At 42.3% G+C, this 22,684-nt stretch overlaps 1 pseudogene; it reads right to left on the reverse strand.

The window, feature by feature from the left end:
- The window catches only part of LOC126474426 (uncharacterized), an 88,719-nt pseudogene that overhangs the window by 59,856 nt on the left and 6,179 nt on the right, over window positions 1–22,684 (reverse strand).

A 22,684-nucleotide genomic window follows, 5' to 3' on the forward strand; every position in this document is an offset into this window, starting at 1 on the left:
GCATCCTCCCCCTCTCCCTCCTACCATCCCCTCTTCCCTATGGCTGGCCTCCGACTTTTTCATGAAAACAGTATGTTTTATTTCGTCGCCACTGTGCTAGTGTTTCTCTTCCCAAATGTATGTCTTCCTGTTTAATGTATGTTTTTCTATGGTCGAAGAGTGGCGTAGATAGTCCACTGCCAGCCTACATTTATGTAAAGGTTTGAAAATAACAATAAAGGAAACGAAAAAGAAAAGATGGCCAAGCCTTTCACACAGTGATTATGAGAGCAGATGGTGCCAATCTGCAGTTGGCTCCGAGCTTCAGAAAACCACCACGAGAGAGCGTGCAGTAAAACATGCCTTTTCAAATCAGAAAATACATACACTGAAACATGTTCTTTGTGCAGTTCGTATAGATTTCTCTTTCTTTTTCATACAAGTGGCGCCATGGCACAGTGGCACTACCTCAGAAGCCATCCCTGCTATTGACTATAAAATTTTGATACCTGTCTCATCACCTATCAATCTATTATTGACAATAATGAAGAAAGTACTGGTTCACCTATTTCCTACTTTCCAAAGTTAAAATAACACTTGAAAACCCTGAAGCCAAATTGGTTTCTACTCCCAGTGAATTGCTTTCTGCTGAATTAACAATATTCAATTCTCCTTCAAACTTAACTACGTCCAACTACACCACATGTACATTTAAAGTTCACTCTCTATAAAAATGTACTCATTGTTGGCCATACATGTATTGCTGTGCATGCGTGGCAACACTTATCCCATATTTGATGTTTGTTGCATTCATCATCTCCAAAGATTGCACTGAAAGTTTTTCTCTCCATACTTACTAGCATGTTGACATTTAATAGCATGGGTTTCCTTGAGGATGTGGATAATGATGGTACAGTCATCTGAAGATCAATTATTTAATCAACAAGTTTCTTGTATTTGTTTCATGACAAAATATAAATAACACACTTTTGTTTCAATGTTGTGTGACATTAAAAACAACTTGATTCTAACTACACTCATCATAACAGTGAAGCACAAGATAATTCTAATCTCAGCACAAAATCAATGTGAATGCCATGAATGGTAGCTAATGCACACTTCAGAGCACACCAAATCACAAGCTAGTCTCTTGAGAGAAAATTCTGAAGAAAGTCATCAATAAAGAGTGCCACAGGTGTCACCAAAGGCAACCTTTAACTTATTTTACCGGTTTATGGATGTTCTTTTACAGCTCACAGGCATGTAAAAATCCAACAGGCTATGTACACTCAAAATATTAGTAATACTAAGAACTATACCACTGCCCATTAAAATTGCAGCACCAGGAAAGGTAACAAATAACAAAATTTTACTTATTGTCTGCAGCAGAGTAGGAAGAATATACAGCACTGCCACCTCTGACAGCAACAATAGGCCTAACCTGGCTTGGATGCTAGACACATATGGCATTCAGTGCTGCTTCATCATTGTATGTCAAGAGTTCAACGTAGTGGCTGGCGAGTGGTGGCATGTCAGTCTCTCAGCACGAGATGACCAGATGTCATTAGAGGAGAGGGAATTTGAGAACATGCTAACCACGATAGTGTCCTCTATATCAAGTTGAGTCAGGACAGCACTGGCAGAATGTAGTCTTGCATAATCTTCTTGAAAGATAATGTTACAGAGGTCCCAAAAATGGGGTACAATAAGGTGGGTATATGACATGCTGCTGGTGTCAGGAAGGGGATCAAATAATGAACAAGTTTTATTATCGACATTATGCTTTTAGTAGCTGTTGGTGAGCATGTTGGAATTCTCAGATGGAATCACAAAGGTAAGGTACGTAAGTGATAGTGTTGGAAAATTAGTAAACATTCACTCCTCATGCTATACATCTTCTCACCTTCCAGTTTTCACATCTATTTCTCCTTCTCTACCACTTTCAGCCTGGACAACTATCCATAAACAGTCAATATTAGCATATGTATTGTGTAATGCAACTGCATATCTGTGTGATGGCGTACCAGAGAATGTGTTTCACAAAGTCTGGAGTATTGTTTATTATCATGTGTGTCTATGCACCATACATCAGTCAGCTACATGCAAATAAAGTTAACAATTGTGTTGGAAAATGTATGCCATGAATGATCGAAGATTCAAACCTTAGGCAGATCTGAGTTTTTTTTTTCCTTGGTATCTTATAATTTCTTACATAAGTCTCCTATAAAGTAATGTGATAGAAGTGTATGTATCTAGCACCCTCTTGTCAATAGGGCCTAATCTACAAACAGTACAAATCAATGAGCTATAAGATAAATTAGTTGTAAAGCATAGATCTTTTCCTTGTGATGGTGATCTTACAGGTTTCATAACTCAACATTACCATTTAATATAATACACTTCTCAACTCATAGATCCCTTCACTAGCACACTGAACAAAACATTAGTCATGCCCTGCACAAATCTTGCAAAAACCCTGCATTGCCACTTCCAATCTGGCTAATGGCATCAATTTTGTGAGATAGAGAGCCCACAAGTTTCTACATGTATGCCATTCCCAGCTGAAGGCACTTATTAATAATTAGGTATGGTAGAAGCACCAGAGTGCAGGGACTGCTATGTTTCAGCCACTGTTCCAAATGTTCTATGGTGTCTGATGATTTAGTCAATCATTCAAGTTGAAATATAGGACCTCAATGTTTCTTAAATCAGGAACATGTATGTTTGGCCCTGTGAAAAATGCTGTAGTCATCTTGGAAAACTGAAGTCAACAGAATGTTCATCACAAAGATGTAGAAGAAAAGGCAACACATGATCACGAGTATTATTGATATAAGTGTCCGAGTTGATGTTCATGGTAACTTAAATTAATAGGCCTATTTCATGGTATGAAAAACACCCCAAAAGTATCATGGAACTACACACACTGCAGGTTAAACTTCTCATTTGGTATCAGTGCACTTGACACCCTAAGTTATTTGAAAATAGAACAAATAAAGACTCATCAGCCCATACTACACACCTCCAGTCAGAAACTGTCAGATACTGTGTAGTTTTGGCCATTGAAGAAGTGAAGCTCTATGCACTACTGTGAACAATGGCCTTTATGAGGCACTTCACACTGAATGTGCACTGCGTGCAGTTCTTTGCAATGTTCACTCACCAACGGTTGAGAAGGCCTGCATTCAATGACCACAGCAATTTCTGAAGGGTTTTAAAACAATTATCATTGAGAACATGTGACACTAGTCACCAGTCCCTCTCAAAATCCTTTTATGACACTGTTCCTACACTTTGGTTCATGGATGTGAGTGCTACATCTTTCCGTGTAGATGTGGTCAACAGTCCACATTAATGCAACTACAAACTGGACTACTTAATTCACGTACAGTCTTACGAATGTCCAAACATAATAGCTCATTTTCTGCCTTTGTATCATATCTCCACATCGACCTACCTTACTCCATGATTCTAAATAACCAGCTGGCACATGCAAACCACTTCACTGCTGTGACTTGCATCAGTCACATCACATGACCAGTGTGCACATTTAAAGGGTGACTAATATTTTGTCTAGTGACATTACTTCCAGTATTTTGGGCTCACCTCAAGAGAATGGACGAAGTATTCATTGTACCACAGGAACAATCCAGTAAGTGGCTCATCACAGTAGCCATCATTAATTACTTTTATTGTTGTCTCATTGAATTGTGTAACAGCTTGCTGCTCTTCAAAGGTATGGCGTCCAATATAAATCAAACGATGTAGAAAGGTCCTCTGCAATTATTTAAATTACTTTTCAATGAAGTTTTTCTAAAAGAAATGGTTAATTTTGAATTACACAAGCAATACTATATTATCCTTCATTTTAGCTGTAAATGATTTTCCTTTATTTTTATATTTACTAGGTTTTCATTTATTAGCTATATTTTTATATTCCACACATACTTATAATAACTGATATCAATTTTTATAAAATTAAGTGAAAGTATTCTATAACTACAGAGTTCATGGAAAATGAAAAACTAAAGAAAAAATTAAACAATAATTTAACAGTATCATGGATGTCCATTACTTGTGTTGGACAATACACTACAAGAGGTATCTCACTCACCACATATTTCTAGCATTTAACTGTAGTGACTTTGATAACAATGTTTGATACTACTGAGTATTAAGATTAATTTGTGTAGTTGTTTGCTTTAATGTGCTATGATAAAAAGTAATGTATCAGTTAGACTTCTGACATCTTGACAAACAACACAATGTAGAGAAGGCAAGGAATGTACTGTAAATTTGAAGGATCATAGTTTGGTAACAAGTTATGTGGATAATTAAAACTTATCACAAATTTCTGGAACTATATTTTCATTCTTCAGACAAGTGTAACTGTTAGCTAATTTCTATTCTAAACAAGAAAATTGGCAGCATTGATCATAAGATGTTTGAAATCAATTATTACAGCAAATTGATTTCATTCACTGTGTGATTATCTACAGTGCAAATATTAAATTCTCAATGACTAATGCAATAAAAGCACATATTACAACTTCGTATGGTGTCAATACAGAAGAACCACAGCAGCTAACAAACAAAATTTAGAGTAATAAATGATTTCAAACCCATTACAACTAATGCTGCCAATTTTCTTGTTTAAAATACTGATATTTTGGTCACTGAGCACATGATTTCCAGTGTAATCCAACCTCTAATTTCTATTTGTATTCATCACGCATGTTCATACTTACAATTGGTCAGCCTATTAGGAGGCTTCACTTACATAAATAATACAATACATAAATAATACAATAATTTACTCACTTTTTTAAACATATGACATACAGACATGACAGAACTGCAAAATGAGCAAAAGATCAGGGTTTAATATCTTGTCAGTGACAAAGTCATTGACAGATGGTTAATAAGATAGAAATAAACAATAAGTGGGAGCTAAAATGCCACAAAATTTTTTGAAGACAACTGCTAACGTCCATCTTAAGTACTTAATAAAATCACATAAAACATAAATTGGAATGCAGATCGACTCTCTTAAACACTGAGCTACCTCGCTTGGGGACAAAACTATTGACAAAATGTAAAATCTCAGCATGAAAAATGGTTTGAACTCCACAGCATCCTTTTAGGTACAGCCAGTCAGAGGCTGCAGGGTTTTCCTGACTTCCAACAAAAAACACATTGTGAACATGTTTCTGAGATCCACTATTTAATATGGGAGTACACTGAACTCATCTCACTGAAAATTGCAAAACCATAAACCAGAAATGGAAAATCAACATGCAGCTATACAAGCTTACCAAATAATCAATGTTTCCTAAGATTGGCTCTCATTATAACATCAACTAAAACTGAGGGAATTTCCAGCCAAAAGAAGATTTTACTAAGTGCCTCCGCAGAAGGTCTAGACTTGACATTTAATGAGCTGGGGAGATCAACTGTGTACTACGTAGTCAGCATAAGAAAGTAAGGGATATAAAATTAACATTAGAATAACAATGTGACTGCTGTTACAATACAATCTTTGTCAGACTTAATGCGTGTATCTTTTCCTGCATTTATGGACAAAAACTTCAGCAACTTACCAACAATAGGATTGTTCAATGTGGCCATCAGTTTGTTATGCAAGCCATCAGCATTTGTTTCTGCCTAGTGTTAGACAGTCAGTTCTTGGCTGTCACCTGTGACTGAGCAGCAGAGCATACAGTTACATATTAACCTTTTCCTGTGCAGTTTCTTATTTTAATACTTAAATTCTGTGCATTTTTTTCACATTTAAGATGTAATCTCTCACATTTTAGTAACTGTAAAATGTGGATGTGCCCATTCTGTAAAGCAACTGTCATTTGTTTGTTTTGAAGGGCCAGTAACAGCTTAATTTTGGCTGCCACCTGCGATGCACCAGTAGAGTAATAAGTTACTCATTTAGCTTTTTCTATGTTTTTTTTAGCTTAATTCTTAAATTCTGTGTGTACTTTTATATTTAAGAGGTGTAATCTCACATTTTAGTAATGTTAACTATAGTTTCATGTATTCTGTAGAGGAGTTGTTTGCTTGTTTCAAAGGGCCAGCAACAGTTCATTTCAGCCTAGTGAGCCAGTCAGTTTCTGGCTGCTGCCTTTGGTGTTCCAACTGAGCAGCTAGTTAGATATTTAGCATTTGCTGACTTTTCATTATTTAATTCTTAAAATCCCTGTGCATCTTTGTATTTGAAAGGCGCACTCTTACGTTTTAGTAACTGTAAAGTGTAGATTCACACTGTCTGTAAAGCAGTTATTATTTCTTTTGAACAGCCAGCTATGTAGTTTATCAAGGCCCACGATTTCTACATATATGTGATGTGGTGTGTTGCATTGGAAAAGAAGCCAACAGGTGCACGAGTGTGCCTTCCAACTTTGGTGTGCTGGCAGGCACTGGTGGTCATCTTTCCATAGCCCTGGCCAGACAAAAAGCATGGCCACAATTGACACAGAGATATTGATGCTGGGGTGTGACAGACTATGGATTCGGTTGAAAGCACTGCACGAGAATCCCTCTAGAAGAAACAGGTGTTACAAATCTGTTGAAACATCATGCCAAAGCTTGTGGGCAGAGCTTGTAATGGGCACTAGGTCAACCCAAAAGCCACTGGAGGTGTCCTGACAGAAATTGTCCAGTTACTCATCACTCTCCTGTCTTTGGGTAACGTTCTCAAGGTCCACAGGAGGAGAGATAATGGCACAAGAGTGGAACAAGCAGTTAGCAACAATATTGTCTATTCCTGAAATATCATGGATGCCCATGGAGAACTGTTGACACTCCAACTGCCAGAACTGACACAGAGAACACTTATTACGTTTGTTCTAAAATGCATGAGTTATCAGCTTGTGGTTGGTTAAAATCATGAAGGGACAGGTTTCCACAGATGGGCAGAAGTATTTCACCACTTCATACACCACAAGCAACTCAAAGTTGTAAGCTCTCCAACTACATTGCACTCTGATAGCTTACGGGAGAAAAAAACCAAGTAGCTACCAACATATTGTTGAAGCACTGCATCTATGGCAGTGTGGCTGGTGTCTACAACCATAGCCAATTAAGAATTACGCATGGGTGATCAATCAGTGTCACTTCTGCAAGGCTCTGTTTGGACTCAGTAATGTACAGCTGCCATCGAGGGTTATAGAGTAGCAGTGTCAACAAAAGTTTGCCATGCGGAGGTAGTGCTACAATTCTTTGTACATCTGTGGACATGGAATGTTCACTGTCATCTGCAACTTCTTTGTCAGTGGTGTGGATCCGCTTTGGGTGGTTAAATGCCTGAGAAATTCTACTCCTTGTGCCCTGAATATGCACTTCATGGGATTAATGATAATCCCCCTTCAGTGAGGCGCTGGAAGATGGTCATTAGGTGTCAGTTACGGAGTCCAGGCAACTCTGAAAATACAACCCTCACAAGATGCCATCCAGGAAACGCTGCCAGGTCTGGGCAGCATTCTGAAGGCTGACCAGCACGTACATGCTCTCAAGAAGTGCAAAGGGCATGATGATGGCTGTTTTAAGTATGTCATCATGCTCCCTGAGGCTAAAATACTGCAAATGCATTACTGGATATCGGTCTAGCACCATTTGTGCATTTAGGCATGACAGTCCCACATGGCATCCATGAACTGTCCTGTTTTGGGCCTAAGTGCAAGGCAGAGGAAATTTTCTACTTGATGTTCGAACAACACCCTGTTGCAGTAGGACAACAAACTCAACCTTTACTACTGTGAGTCGCTTGGGCACAAACTGATGTGGACAGCATGAGGTGTGGGCTGGGCATTGTCACAGTGTGGTGGACTGACGAACATTTGACTTTCCTCAGTGCACCAGGTGGGCGAGTGAGCTTCAGAAATTTGTCCATAATGTCTGTTTATGGTCCAAAGCACTTCACAGGTTTTACACTGAAGAAAGCAGCCTGCTGTCACTGTCCTGCTATCTTCAAACTTGCTGTCGAATCAGTCAACTGGGTGTTTATAATATTGGCTAGTAACTTGATGGGACTGAGAAAATCCGCAGCCAGAGTTGGCTCAGCCACAATGGAAGGTCCACACAAATATGCAGTGTTGTCCGAGGTCCAAATTTCAGTGATGTGTGATGTACATTTTTTTGGATTAATTATTTGCAGCAGTAACAAGACAGTTGTCGGTAGTCCTGCAGTCACGCAGCAGGGCTTGCAGGAATAACGACAGGTATGAATCCATGTTGACAAGATATTCGACACTGCCAGTCTATTCCGCAACAAAGAGAAGCTTAGAAATAACACTGCAGCTTGAGGCACTTAGACCTGGATGCAGCTGGCATTTGGGTGCATGCAGGGTGGCTGACACTTTGCTACACCGGTGCTGAAGTGAGCCTGGTACCATCAAGAGCTGCTCGATAGCTGCTCTGATGTCAGTGGAGTGCCGCTGGTGCTGCATTGCTGGTTGCACGAGCCAGGTCGCTGGTGGCTGGATCGGCTGCTCAAATCAAATGGCTCTGAGCACTATGCGACTTAACATCTGAGGTCATCAGCCCCCTAGAACTTAGAACTACTTGAACCTAATTAACCTAAGGACATCACACACATCCATGCTCAAGGCAGGATTCGAACCTGCGACCGTATCAGTCGCGCGGTTCCAGACTGAAGCAGATCTGCTGCTGCTATGGCACCTGCTGCCTTCTGTCTGTGCCTGAGCGAAGTGGTCGACCTGCATACTTAGTGTTGCCTTCTGGCCGAACAGATTTTGGATTAGGTTTGTGATCGAAGCAAAAACACAGAAAAAAACTGTTCATACAAAAAACTCGATGGTTTGTCTACTCATGGTTCTATGTCACACACATCAACGAAAGTTCGTCATCAAGTGTTATGCACAGATCACGTCAGGATCACCAGTGAAGACGGAACATGCTAATATTGCTGCTCACGTGTCAGTTGCGCAGTGAACTGGTTTTATTGCTGTACACTTGCACTGTGTTGAGGGACAAGGATAAAGTGATGGTATGGCGACGGAACTTGATGAAGTTTGTTTGCCATAAATACATTTACTCTGCACAAAAGAGTAAACAAGTAACCGGTAAATGAAATCTATTTATAATGTCTACTAGCTGGCGAATGTGGTAAATGATGTTCGCAAAGGAGTGCTCCTTGAGGGTATACAGGCCTCAGTGATATGAGCATGTCGTCCAATCACGAGACCACGGAATAACAATGGACTAAGTCTGGAATGAAGCAAACTTTCTTTATGAACCACCAGGCACAATGTACTTTGTGCATGTGGTGGAACGAAAGCGAAACAAGTGGACAGCCCTAAATAAACCCAAACACATCAGTAGCTCACGTTAAGCTCAACCCATGTAGTCCATGGCTTGTGCATCAGACCCGGAATATGTGTCTACACGGCACGGCACTATGGCCCATCTCAAACTGGTTTGTTTTTTACTCCTGTGTGCACCATACCATTGCCATAATTTGGCCTAACAGAATATCTGCTTGTCAGTGGATACAACGTGCCACACGCTTTGTGCTGATTGCCGTTCACATATTTCTGCAGCACAGCTGTCGTAATAGTACTGTCTGAAACTCGAGCAGTATTTCTCAGCATATAACGTATCAGATGAATCACGATGCTCTTCCTTTTTTTTGTGGGTAGGATTGTATTTTTAGGTTGTGCAGAAAGCTCAGTTAGCCCAAATCCTACCCTATCAAGACATTGTTCGAAATCTGGATGGGTTCTTCAAAGTTCAGAATCATGTAGCTGCTGTTTGTTTCAAACTTGTTCGTATACTTCACCATAATAATCGATCTTACAAGCAATGGATCTCTGAACCAAAGTGCTTGACTAAGAAGTAAATTTAACTGCACTTGTAGATCCTCATTTGAAGATAAAATGCTTCATGATGCCGTCATTCAAAACCTTGCTGATAACAGAATACGAACTAACAAGGGAACCTCCCCATCGCACCCCCCTCAGATTTAGTTATAAGTTGGCACAGCGGATAGGGCTTGAAAAACTGAACACAAATCAATCGAGAAAACAGGAAGAAGTTGTGTGGAACTATGAAAAAGATAAGCAAAATATACAAACTGAGTAGTTCATGCACAAGATGGGCAACATCAAGGACAGGATGAGCTCAGGAGCGCCTGCGAAACGGGAGGTTCTTGGTTCAAGTCTTTCCGCAAGTGAAAAGTTAAATTTTTTATTTTCAGACAATTATTATCTGACAAACTCTTACGTTTTCATCACGTTTTTGGGAGTGATTATCACATCCACAAGAAAACCTAAATCAGGCAAGGTAGAAGAATCGTTTTACCCATTCGCCAAGTGTACAAGTTAGGTGGGTCAACAACATATTCCTGTCATGTGACGCACATGCCGTCACCAGTGTCGTATAGAATGTATCAGACGTGTTTACCTGTGGAGGAATCGGTTGACCTATGACCTTGCGATCAAATGTTTTCGGTTCCCATTGGAGAAGCACGTTCTTTCGTCTACTAATCGCACGGTTTTGCGGCGCGGTCGCAAAACACAGACACTAAACTTATTACAGTGAACAGAGAGGTTAATGAACGAACGGACAGATCATAATTTTGCGAAAATAAAAAAAGTAAACTTTTCACTCGCAGGAAGAATTGAACCAGGGACCTCTCGTTTCGCAGCTGCTCACGCTAACCACGGGACCAAGGCGCTCCTGAGCTCACTCTGTCCTTGATGTTGCCCATCTTGCGCATGAACTACTCAGTTTGTATATTTTGCTTATCTTTTTCATAGTTCCACACAACTTCTTCCTGTTTTCTCAATTGATCTGTCTTCAGTTTTTCAAGGCCTAGCCACTGTGCCAACTTGTAACTAAACCTGAGGGGGGTGCGATGGGGAGGTTCCCTTGTAAGATTCTAAAGCATTGGAATCCTGGTTTCAGTTACGAGTTTAAAGCAATCGAAGCTCTGGAAGTTCAAGCCTTCAGTGAGCTTCACTTTAATGTGCTTTTTGTTGCAACACTGACAGCAGATAGCTCGCAGTAGCCCTACTTGTGCATAATGCGCAACAACCGGCGTTGACAGGCAACATCCCAAACACAGTGTGAGATGCATATCTGCGACCTCGGGTAGTCAAACCTTCCTAAGTCTTGTGTGAAAGGTTGTGTGGCACATGACCTTAAAAACTATTTCCTCCACCCAGCAGAATATCAACTCTACCATAAATCAGAGCACACACAACAGATGTGCTTGCAAAATGAATGAAAATTAAATTCTATTTCACACAAATCACAAATATTGAGTCGTGAAAATGGAAATAAACATGATCTCTCATTCTGAATCTGTATCCACTCCTCCCGGCAATTTACACAGCAACTGTGGATGGAAGCAATGGAACCGCATAGTTAAACACACAGTGCAAAACTTGTCTCGTTCTGATCACCTCTTCTCTACTAGATATACAACTAAACGCTTCGTCAGTCACAATTCAAAGAAAGACAGTCTTCCAAAAGTTAGATCAGATAATCAAATTCAGAGGACAAACCACGAACTGTTCATCTCTCTGCAGATTTGCTTTCAATATGTACCTTTTCAGTTAGAGACTGGTACTTCAGTCACACTGATTACTTCTGAGCTATTGGGATACCCTCAACTAGAAAAAGCACACTTGAACCTTAGGCCTACAATGGCGAAAGTACCTCTGTTCTTTGCAAATAAAATATAGATACTGTAAACGACTATATCAGTGCTTTTCACAGTAGTTCAGTCTCGTTCTAGTTCCAATATTTTTGAAGTGGATATTTTTGATTTCTTTGGTTTAGATAGTCAGAACAACGTGCATGCTACGAGGGTAAGTCAATTATTATCCGCAATTTAGTTATATTTTTGTTTATTTTCGTAGTACTGTCGTTTTACGTTGATGACGCATGCTTTGTTTATTTGTTGTTATATCTTTGCAATTTTCAGGCTGCTAGGTTAGTTTTGTTGTAGCTGCGATGCTGTTAATCATGGCTGCTCCGCTGTCTATTTGCAACGCAGAAGTGCAACGTTAAGTGATCCGTTTTTTTGTGGTCGGAAGGCGTATTCAGGGGCCGAAGTTCGTCGAAGACGTCCGGTTCAGTACGGTAACATTGTTTTGCCAGAACGGAGTGTCTTCAAATGGATTGAAAAATTCCGAAATGGTCGCACAAGTGTTACGCATGACGAAGGAATCGGACGACCGTTTACCGCCACAAATGAAGAAACCATTGAGCGTTCGCATGAAATGATTCTCTTAGACAGACGATTAACTATTGATGCAGTGGCACATCGTCTGTAAATTAGTCACGGTTCTGCGTACGAAATCATCCACAACAGACTTGCTTTCATAAAGTTTGTGCAAGATGGGTCCCCAAACAACTCACACAGTTGCATAAACAAACATGCTTGGACATCTGCAAAAACACATTTGGATCGCTATGGTAACGAAAGGGACAACTTCTTAGACAGGATCATTACTGGTGACGAAACATGGATCCATCATTACGGCTGGAGAGTAAACGGAATAGTATGGAATAGAAACATTCAAATTCGCCGTGCAAGAAAAAATTCAAGACCCAACCGTCTGCAAGAAAACTGATGCTTACGGTTTTTTGGGACGCACAAGGTCCAGTACTGGAACATTATAGGGAAAGGGGCACAAAAATGAACAGTGTACGTTACAGTGAGATGCTTACTGCCAGCCTAAAGCCTGTAATTCGAAGCAAACGACAAGGATTGCTGTCAAAAGGTGTTGTGTTGTTGCACGACAATGCCCATCCGCATACTGCTGCCCACACTGCTGAAAAGCTCCAGAAACTCAAATTTGAAGTACTGGATCATCCTCCATATAGTCCTGATCTTGCCCCTTCTGACTATCACTTGTTTGGTCCACTCAAACAGGCATTAAGGGGCTGTCGATTTGCCTCGGATGAAGCAGTGAAAGAAGCTGTGCATTCCTGGCTCGCAGCTCAACCGAGAGCCCTCTTTCATGAGGGCATCAGGAAGCTTGTACAATGATGGACCAAGTGCGTTGAAATGCAAGGAAACTATGTCGATAAATGGTGTTCTTGTAAGTTTCCTATTTGATTACAATAAAATTTTATAACTACTTTGCGGATAATAATTGACTTACCTTCGTATTTTTTATATTTGTTTTGTTTTGTTGTGGTTTTAGGGTACAAAACTGGTACGGTCATTAGCGCCCGTTCTGTGGCTTAGGGAAGGGTAAAAAATACCAAACTCGAAATCAGCAGCAATTGGAGCGAAACTCAAAAAGTGGGGAAACTAAAAAACAGAAGGAAAGCTTAGAAAACCACCATAGAAGGAGGGGGGGGGGGGGGGTTGTTTTCCCCAAAAAGTGCTTCAAATGACCGACGTCATCTCACTGACACTTATTTGTTATTTGCAACAAGTTCCATTACAATAATTGTAATACCATGCTGCATGTATGTATTTTGTGTATGTGTGTGTGTGTGTGTGTGTGTGTGTGTGTGTGTGTGTGTGTGTGTTTATGTTTATGGAGTGTAATGTAATTTTTGCGTTGTGTGATAACAATGGTGGTGATGAGAGAAGGAAGAAGGTGACCCGGTACCGGCCCCATAGCGTGCATGTACAGGCGCTCAATGCCAAGATTATCAGCGCATCGCTTACTTCTCGCGAATAGTACCTGGGGGACTGTCAAGCATGACGTTCTCATCCGACGGACGGATCACCGTCAATAGTGTCACATGCCTCGTTCCATGGGACACTGCGGAGAGCTTTATTATTTAAACCAGGACATTGGCACAAAGTATGGTGATGAAGAATTTTAGGTCACCACCTCTCCGCTCCTTTCTGGCCAAACACTGGCAGTGTGCATGCTATTGATATACAACTTTACTATGCCAGTATTCATCAGTTACGTGAAAAAATAAGGACATTCGTTCAACTGCGACATCTGAACGATTTTCATGCGCACGTTACACTTAAGGACAACGTAAAACCGAAGTTTTATCGTGCTCTTCTGGTACCCCACGCCATTCACGATTATGTTGGTTCTGCAGTCAACAGATTAGAACAAACAGGACATCTGAAAACCGTTTCTACAAGTCAGTGGGTACCTCCCCTTGTGTTCAGAAGAAAACCGAACGGGAAGATCAGACTTTGTGTCGAGTTTAAAGCGGCAGTTAATACTCAAATAGTAATTAAGTAGTGCAGGAGTCTTCCGATGACTCTGCCGTGCAGATCGACCCCTGCTGCCTATGCAGCCACTGCCATCTCCACAGCAGCTTCCCCATCCGCTGCCCCGTCGGAGGTTCGAGTGCTCCCTAGGCATGTGTGTATGTGTTGTCCTTAGCGTACGTTAGTTTAAGTTAGATTAAGTAGTGTGTAAGCCTAGGGACCGACGACCTCGTCAATTTCCAATTCCCACACGCTGCAGCCGCCCACTCTACATTGTGACGGCAGTCACGGACATCAAGCCTGCATCAGCTTCAGCTGCACAATTGCTGCACCCACCTTTGACATTGGACAGACACCACACCTCCAGTTTTTTTGGCAGATGTTCCCAGTGGCTCGTCTTTGGGTCACAGCCAACCCCATCTGTGACGATACAGACCTCGCCCTTATCGTTGTTGGCACCCAAACTATGCGTCGACGGCGCGCAAGTTTTTTTGTTTGTTTGTTTGTTTGTTTGTTTGTGGGGTGGAGGGAGGACTGCGGTATCGGTGGCACCTTTGTCGACGACATTAGGTATGCTACGCGGGAGATGGCACATTTAAAACTCCATCCAATGCACCGCTGGATAATCTGCCTCTTCCTTCGCTCGCTCGCTCTAACGGGCGTGGGGAGGGGCGGGGGGGGGGGGGGGGGAGGGAGGAATTCGTTACGATGCGTACATGTCACCAGAGGACTCTGACTGGCTAGGCGCCTTTTTAAGCAGCCGCACTCAGAGCTTTGTCCGAGACTCTGTGAATATACAGACTCATGTCAATCTTCGTATGGAAGACTGCAGTGAGGTAACTTACATCGATGCAGTACGATGCTACTAAGCATTAATACTTACCAGTGACGTATCCAGAACTTTTTGTCTACAAAATATTTCTACACTTACCTTTTACATACTGTGCATGGTCTCCTTCGAAATATTCTCCTCTACAATTGATACACCACCCCCAACATCGTTTCCACTTCCGGAAGCAGTCTTGACACGCTCCTGTTGGATCGCCGTCTGCGAATTTTCTTTTATCTCGTCTATCGTTGCAAATCTTCGTCCTTTCAACAGGGTTTCAAATTTTGGAAATAAAAAAAATCCTCAGAGACCAAGTCTGGAGACTACGGGGGATGAGGCAGCACACTGATTTCGTTTTTTGTGCAACAGTCGCGCACTAACAGGTGCGGGTGCGTTATCGTGATGCAAGAATCCTGACTAGTCTCGCAACGTTTCAGACCCTTTTCTTCTCACATTTACTCACAGGCGTCGCGAAGCGTCCCGATAATACCATTGATTAGCAGTTTGCCCTTTGGCACGAATTCATGATGAACTAATCCTTCTCGTGATGACTGGGTGTTGTGTGATGTCCTTAGGTTAGTTAGGTTTAAGTAGTTCTAAGTTCTAGGGGACTGATGACCATAGATGTTAAGTCCCATAGTGCTCAGAGCCATTTGAACCATTTTTTGAACTAATCCTTCAAAGTCAAAGGAAACTTTTAGCATGACTTTGACATTTGACCTGACCTTACGAGATTTTTGGTCTTGGAGAGCCTTTCCTGATGCACTATGAAGATTGAATTTTGGTCTCAGTATCATAACCCTAGACTCACGTTTCATCACCAGTTATGATCCTCTTAAGGAACATCTCATTCTCATTTGCGCGGTCCAAAAGCTCTTCACAGATTGCGAAGCGAAGGTCTTTCTGACCTTTACACATGAGCCGTGGGACGAACTTGGCGGCAAAACGATGCATTCCAAGATGTATCAGGATTTCATGACATGATCCAACTGAAATGTTACATTCTTTAGCAATCTCTCGAACAGTCAGTCTTTGATGGGTAGGCACAATTTCGTTGACGTTCCTGACACGAGCGTCGGCGGTAGACGTCGAACGGCGTCTTGAACAAGGGTCATCGTTAACTTCGGTCCTGCCATTTTCAAACAATGTGGACCACTCGTAACACCGAGTACAGTTTAAGCAATCATCACCGTAGGCTTCCTCCATCATTTGGTGTGTCTGTAAAGGTTTTCTTGAATTTCACGCAAGACAATGCAGACGCCTTGCTCCACTGTCTGCCATCTCGGATTTCGCGAACTGTGCGACACAACGTTCTACTCAGTACGACGCTGAACAATGACTAACAGACATACAATAACGAAAACTTCCGGCAGTTACATATTAAACAGCTATGTGCAGGGATGCCAACCACACTGCGCTCCAACACACCACCGGCGCGAAACCACGAATGTGCCGGAATTTTTTGAACATATCTCGTACATATTGACCTGCTTCAGGCATGGATGTAGCCAATGGGGGGAAGGGGTGCGAGGTCAGCCCCCCTCCCCACCCTTATCACCTAAATGAAATTACACACGATGAATTTGCCAAGTAGTGACATTGAAAGATGCTTTGGTTTTATCTTGTGTATTAATAAACTGCTTCAGCTGTATTTAGTCCTTTATTTTTAGATCACTACCGGTTTCATGGCACTAAAACCCACATCGTCGGGTGAACGTGTAACTGAAACAATAGAGCTAAAAAGCTCTAACTTAGTACCCTGCATTTGTTGTCCGCCAGAATAAAACATCGCTAAAAGGCGATATGTCATTGGATAAAACAGCCGGATGCATGGATTCCAGTCCAATATGTTGGATGAGTCGGTTCTCCGGTCTATACGCAATCGTGAACAAAGGACGCGGCCGCGTTGTTGTTCTGTTAATCAGTCCATTACTTACTTGCAGCTGAATTTAATGTAAGGACTGGCCTTTGTTTTTTGCTGTGTGCTGTTGTGGTAGTTTCTAATTATGGATAAGTTTGTAACAAGAAAGAACAGTAATACCGATTTTTATTCGACCATTAGCATTATAGTAAGTTAGAAATAAGCAGCGTAATTACCTATCTATTGTAGTTTAATGCTAGCACTGTAGTTGTTATTTGGAGATTAGTAGAACTCTGTGGTGGCAACATTTTAGTATTTCAAAGGGATCGGAACTGTAAACAACATTACAAATAATGTTAGGTTAAAATCTGTGCATAAAAATACGCTAGGATTTGCCTGAGTTGCCCTACCGAGCGAGGTGGCGCAGTGGTTAGCACAGTGGACTCGCATTCGGGAGGACGACGGTTCAATCCCGTCTCCGGCCATCCTGATTTAGGTTTTCCGTGATTTCCCTAAATCGTTTCAGGCAAATGCCGAGATGGTTTCTTTGAAAAGACACGGCCGATTTCCTTCCACATACTTCCGTAACCCGAGCTTGCGCTCCGTCTCTAATGACCTCGTTGTCGACGGGACGTTAAACACTAATCACCACCACCACTGAGTCGCCCAAAAATGGCTCTGAACAACAAAAATATTGCCCAAACGGCGATGGTTGCATTTATTTAAAAGTATTGCTCGAAGTTCTATCATTACTAGCCAAAATGGCAAAATATCGCCCAATCTGGTTACGTGGGTGGTAGTCAGTTACGAAAACCAGTTGCGATACGGAATGATGGGGAAAGGTACGTGGGGAACGGATGATAGCACATTGCATAGTTCGTTTCTAAAAGATTTTTTCAGCACGCAGGTTGAATTCGTCGGAGCCGACTGCGCCCCCCCCCCCTTTCTCCTTTCGCAAAATCTGTTTACGCTCTTGCAGTACCATAATAACTGAAATTCGTGAGCAGTTAAGGAAATTGAAGAACTTTAATGAAAAGATAGATACTTCAATAAATTTTTTTTGAATTGAGGAATTGGGATGCTTTGACGCGCTGAACGACTTGGTTTCAGATAAGCCGGAAAAAAAATGGTTCAAATGGCTCTGAGCACTATGGAACTCAACTGCTGAGGTCATCAGTCCCCTAGAACGTAGAACTACTTAAACCTAACTAACCTAAGGACATCATACACATCCATTCCCGAGGCAGGATTCGAACCTGCGACCGTAGCGGTCGCGCGGTTCCAGACTGTAGCGCCTAGAACCGCTCGGCCACTTCGGCCGGCGATAAGCCGAAAATTTAAATATAAGATTGTAGTAGGAGGAGATACTTATTGCCAAAGAGATATGAACCCACTTAACTTAATAAGTAATTCAACGCAAAGTTAAAATTTTTCCACTCTGCGACAGTGACCTTATATTAGAAGACAACTGTTTCTTGTAAGCAAAGACGCAACGCATAATGTTAGAATTTTAATTCGTTTGGCAACCCCCCCCCCCCTCCCCCCCGTGACAAAATCCTGGCTACGTCATTGCTTCAGTTCTAGGCTACAACGTTGCGTCACTCCCCTCTCAACGTTTTCTTACCTTTCATATCCTTCGACTCTTATAACTGCATCCTGATTTCTGTACAAGTTGTGAATAACCTTTTGCTTCCTGTGTTTTATTTCCCTTCCCTTCAGAATTTCCTGGGTTGCAATAAACATTGTCACAAGATTTCCCAACATTCCAAAAAGGCTATAAACGTAGGTTTGCCTTTCTGCGTGCTATAGTCTAAGTCGTGGTGTCAGTATATCTTCATCTGTTCCCAAAGTTCTCCTGAACCCAAGATGATTTTCCTTCCCCTGCCTCATATATCTTGTACATCAGGTGGAATAGGTCTTCATGCCTGACTCTCCCAAGGATGTCAGTCTTCGACTGGCATTGAAGTGAAGTCGTATACTCCAGAGGCTTTGTTTTGACTCAGGCTTGTCAGTGGTCTGTCGCAATATATCCTACCAACTCATGTTTATCTGCAGCCTGCTCCCTTTCTAAAACACTATCTTCAAGTTGATTTCCCTTGTTTCGTATTCTTAACAACCACAAATCATGCAGTTCTTTATTGCACTTACGTCTGTTTATATTTAACCTTTTAATCCGTAGTTTTTTGTATTAATGACTTTTTGTATATGAGCTTACGAGTTATAGATGTCAGAGAAACTAGTGAATGAACAACAGTTATTTTTTGCGCTATATTTTTTATTGGCAACCTCAAATTGGTACTTTTGATGAACAGAAAAGTACTTTTGAATGCAGTTGTACCAGCGTACCAACTCTGCTTAAAAGCAAATGTTATCCAGTGATTGAAAATTTGGGTTTTTCTATATACTTTTATGTCGCTAATTTTGTGTCCTTATGCCGCCTTTTTTTTAAAAAACATCCGACACTATAGCCCGATTTTCTCCAAACTGGATCTGGCAGCACAAGATCCCCACCCCTATCTTTAACACATTCGTTATAGCCCTTATACTTAATACAAACTGATTTTGCATCATAAAAATATTTCTCACATACAATAGCACATATAAATTACCATTATAGTTTCCAGAATTATATATACCAATTTCATGTGAAAAACTTGACTGCGATACGAAGTTAGTTGACAGTAAATACACTCCTGGAAATTGAAATAAGAACACCGTGAATTCATTGTCCCAGGAAGGGGAAACTTTATTGACACATTCCTGGGGTCAGATACATCACATGATCACACTGACAGAACCACAGGCACATAGACACAGGCAACAGAGCATGCACAATGTCGGCACTAGTACAGTGTATATCCACCTTTCGCAGCACTGCAGGCTGCTATTCTCCGATGGAGACGATCGTAGAGATGCTGGATGTAGTCCTGTGGAACGGCTTGCCATGCCATTTCCACCTGGCGCCTCAGTTGGACCAGCGTTCGTGCTGGACGTGCAGACCGCGTGAGACGACGCTTCATCCAGTCCCAAACATGCTCAATGGGGGACAGATCCGGAGATCTTGCTGGCCAGGGTAGTTGACTTACACCTTCTAGAGCACGTTGGGTGGCACGGGATACATGCGGACGTGCATTGTCCTGTTGGAACAGCAAGTTCCCTTGCCGGTCTAGGAATGGTAGAACGATGGGTTCGGTGACGGTTTGGATGTACCGTGCACTATTCAGTGTCCCCTCGACGATCACCAGTGGTGTACGGCCAGTGTAGGAGATCGCTCCCCACACCATGATGCCGGGTGTTGGCCCTGTGTGCCTCGGTCGTATGCAGTCCTGATTGTGGCGCTCACCTGCACGGCGCCAAACACGCATACGACCATCATTGGCACCAAGGCAGAAGCGACTCTCATCGCTGAAGACGACACGTCTCCATTCGTCCCTCCATTCACGCCTGTCGCGACACCACTGGAGGCGGGCTGCACGATGTTGGGGCGTGAGCGGAAGACGGCCTAACGGTGTGCGGGACCGTAGCCCAGCTTCATGGAGACGGTTGCGAATGGTCCTCGCCGATACCCCAGGAGCAACAGTGTCCCTAATTTGCTGGGAAGTGGCGGTGCGGTCCCCTACGGCACTGCGTAGGATCCTACGGTCTTGGCGTGCATCCGTGCGTCGCTGCGGTCCGGTCCCAGGTCGACGGGCACGTGCACCTTCCGCCGACCACTGGCGACAACATCGATGTACTGTGGAGACCTCACGCTCCACGTGTTGAGCAATTCGGCGGTACGTCCACCAGGCCTCCCGCATGCCCACTATACGCCCTCGCTCAAAGTCCGTCAACTGCACATACGGTTCACGTCCACGCTGTCGCGGCATGCTACCAGTGTTAAAGACTGCGATGGAGCTCCGTATGCCACGGCAAACTGGCTGACACTGACGGCGGCGGTGCACAAATGCTGCGCAGCTAGCGCCATTCGACGGCCAACACCGCGGTTCCTGGTGTGTCCGCTGTGCCGTGCGTGTGATCATTGCTTGTACAGCCCTCTCGCAGTGTCCGGAGCAAGTATGGTGGGTCTGACACACCGGTGTCAATGTGTTCTTTTTTCCATTTCCAGGAGTGTAGTTTGTGCTTTGATCGGTCGGTGATCGGCCATCTGACAGAAACAGTGCACCAATGTTTTCCAGCGAGTTGTCTAGCTCAGCGATTTACAGTCACATAGGCTTGCACAACTGTTCTACGTCATGCAGCGGGTGCAGATAATATTCAAGAAGGAAGTCAGCGAAAAACCACTTAAACCTTTCTTCGGTGTTGAGCAACACAATATATAAACTGTACTGAGATATAACATCCACATTAAACGAAACTATAAGTTCAGATTAATCTCTCAGAAAAAATTTGCTGGCACCATATTCTTAGGCTGTTCACTGTACGGTGCTGTGGCGACTAGATTCTCGCTTGACAGCGCAACACGGCACCGTATTTGTCGGTTTCCTGTTTGGAATGCCGCCATTGTCACTGACTGTCTTTCGATGTCGGTCATTTCTCAGGAGAGGGGAAATGTCATCAACGTGCATTGACGACGAAAGAAATGGACTAACCACGTATTAGCAAGAACTAAAAGCGAAAATGGAAGGCCGTTATGATTGAATATAAAATTACATCCGTCTTGTTTCTGGGCATCTTTTCGTTTTCATAACATAAAGTCTCCTGTATGTTGTACATTGGTCCATGAACTAATTTTGTAGAGAATTTTAGGGCGCACTGAGGTCCGTAGACACATGCGCTTATCAGACAAACGAGAACTCCTCCTATGAAAGAGGTAATGAGCTTCTGCAAGTTAACACTGATGTTGCTGTCATTCCGCGTTATAAATGGGAACTCTTTCTCGGTTCCTCTGTCTCAGTGGAAATGCGTAACGATTCACCGCTCACCATTATTTCTCCGAGTACGAACCCTATACTCACTCAAGTCCTCCGGAGAACTAACAGAGTGGCCTGAAACATGTTCCCTGTAAACCTACAATGATTGCTCTTTGTCAAGTTCACTGTTTTCTGTTCCGGGGTTTGACAAACAAAGAGTGACTTTACGATCTGAGCTTGTCAATCTCGTCTTCATTAAGATCTCTTCATGCTGTGCCACTGCTTCACACTATTTACAAATGACTCTAACATGTGTATTAGGAATAGTTAACATTAACACCTGTGAAAATGTGATGAAGGAACATTGTGTACAGAACCTAATCGACACCGGTATATTAACATTATGTGAACGGACAAACAAAATTTTGATGTTGTTGTTGTTGTGGTCTTCAGTCCTGAGACTGGTTTGATGCAGCTCTCCATGCTACTCTATCCTGTGCAAGCTTCTTCATCTCCCAGTACTTACTGCAACCTACATCCTTCTGAATCTGCTTAGTGTATTCATCTCTTGGTCTCCCTCTACAATTTTTACCGTCCACACTGCCCTCCAATGCTAAATTTGTGATCCCTTGATGCCTCAGAACATGTCCTACCAACCGGTCCCTTCTTCTTGTCAAGTTGTGCCACAAACTTCTCTTCTCCCCAATTCTATTCAATACCTCCTCATTAGTTACATTATCTACCCATCTAATCTTCAGCATTCTTCTGTGGCACCACATTTCGAAAGCTTCTATTCTCTTCATGTCCAAACTAGTTATCGTCCATGTTTCACTTCCATACATGGCTACACTCCATACAAATACTTTCAGAAACGACTTCCTGACACTTAAATTTTGATGTCTTGTTGGAAATATTTCAACCTCAGCTTGAGTAAAAGCACATAGTTATTTGAAAATCTGTTGCTATTCCGTGACAATGTGCTGTAGCGAAGA

Source organism: Schistocerca serialis, chromosome 4 (assembly GCF_023864345.2).
Source record: "Schistocerca serialis cubense isolate TAMUIC-IGC-003099 chromosome 4, iqSchSeri2.2, whole genome shotgun sequence".
Lineage (NCBI taxonomy): Eukaryota > Metazoa > Arthropoda > Insecta > Orthoptera > Acrididae > Schistocerca > Schistocerca serialis.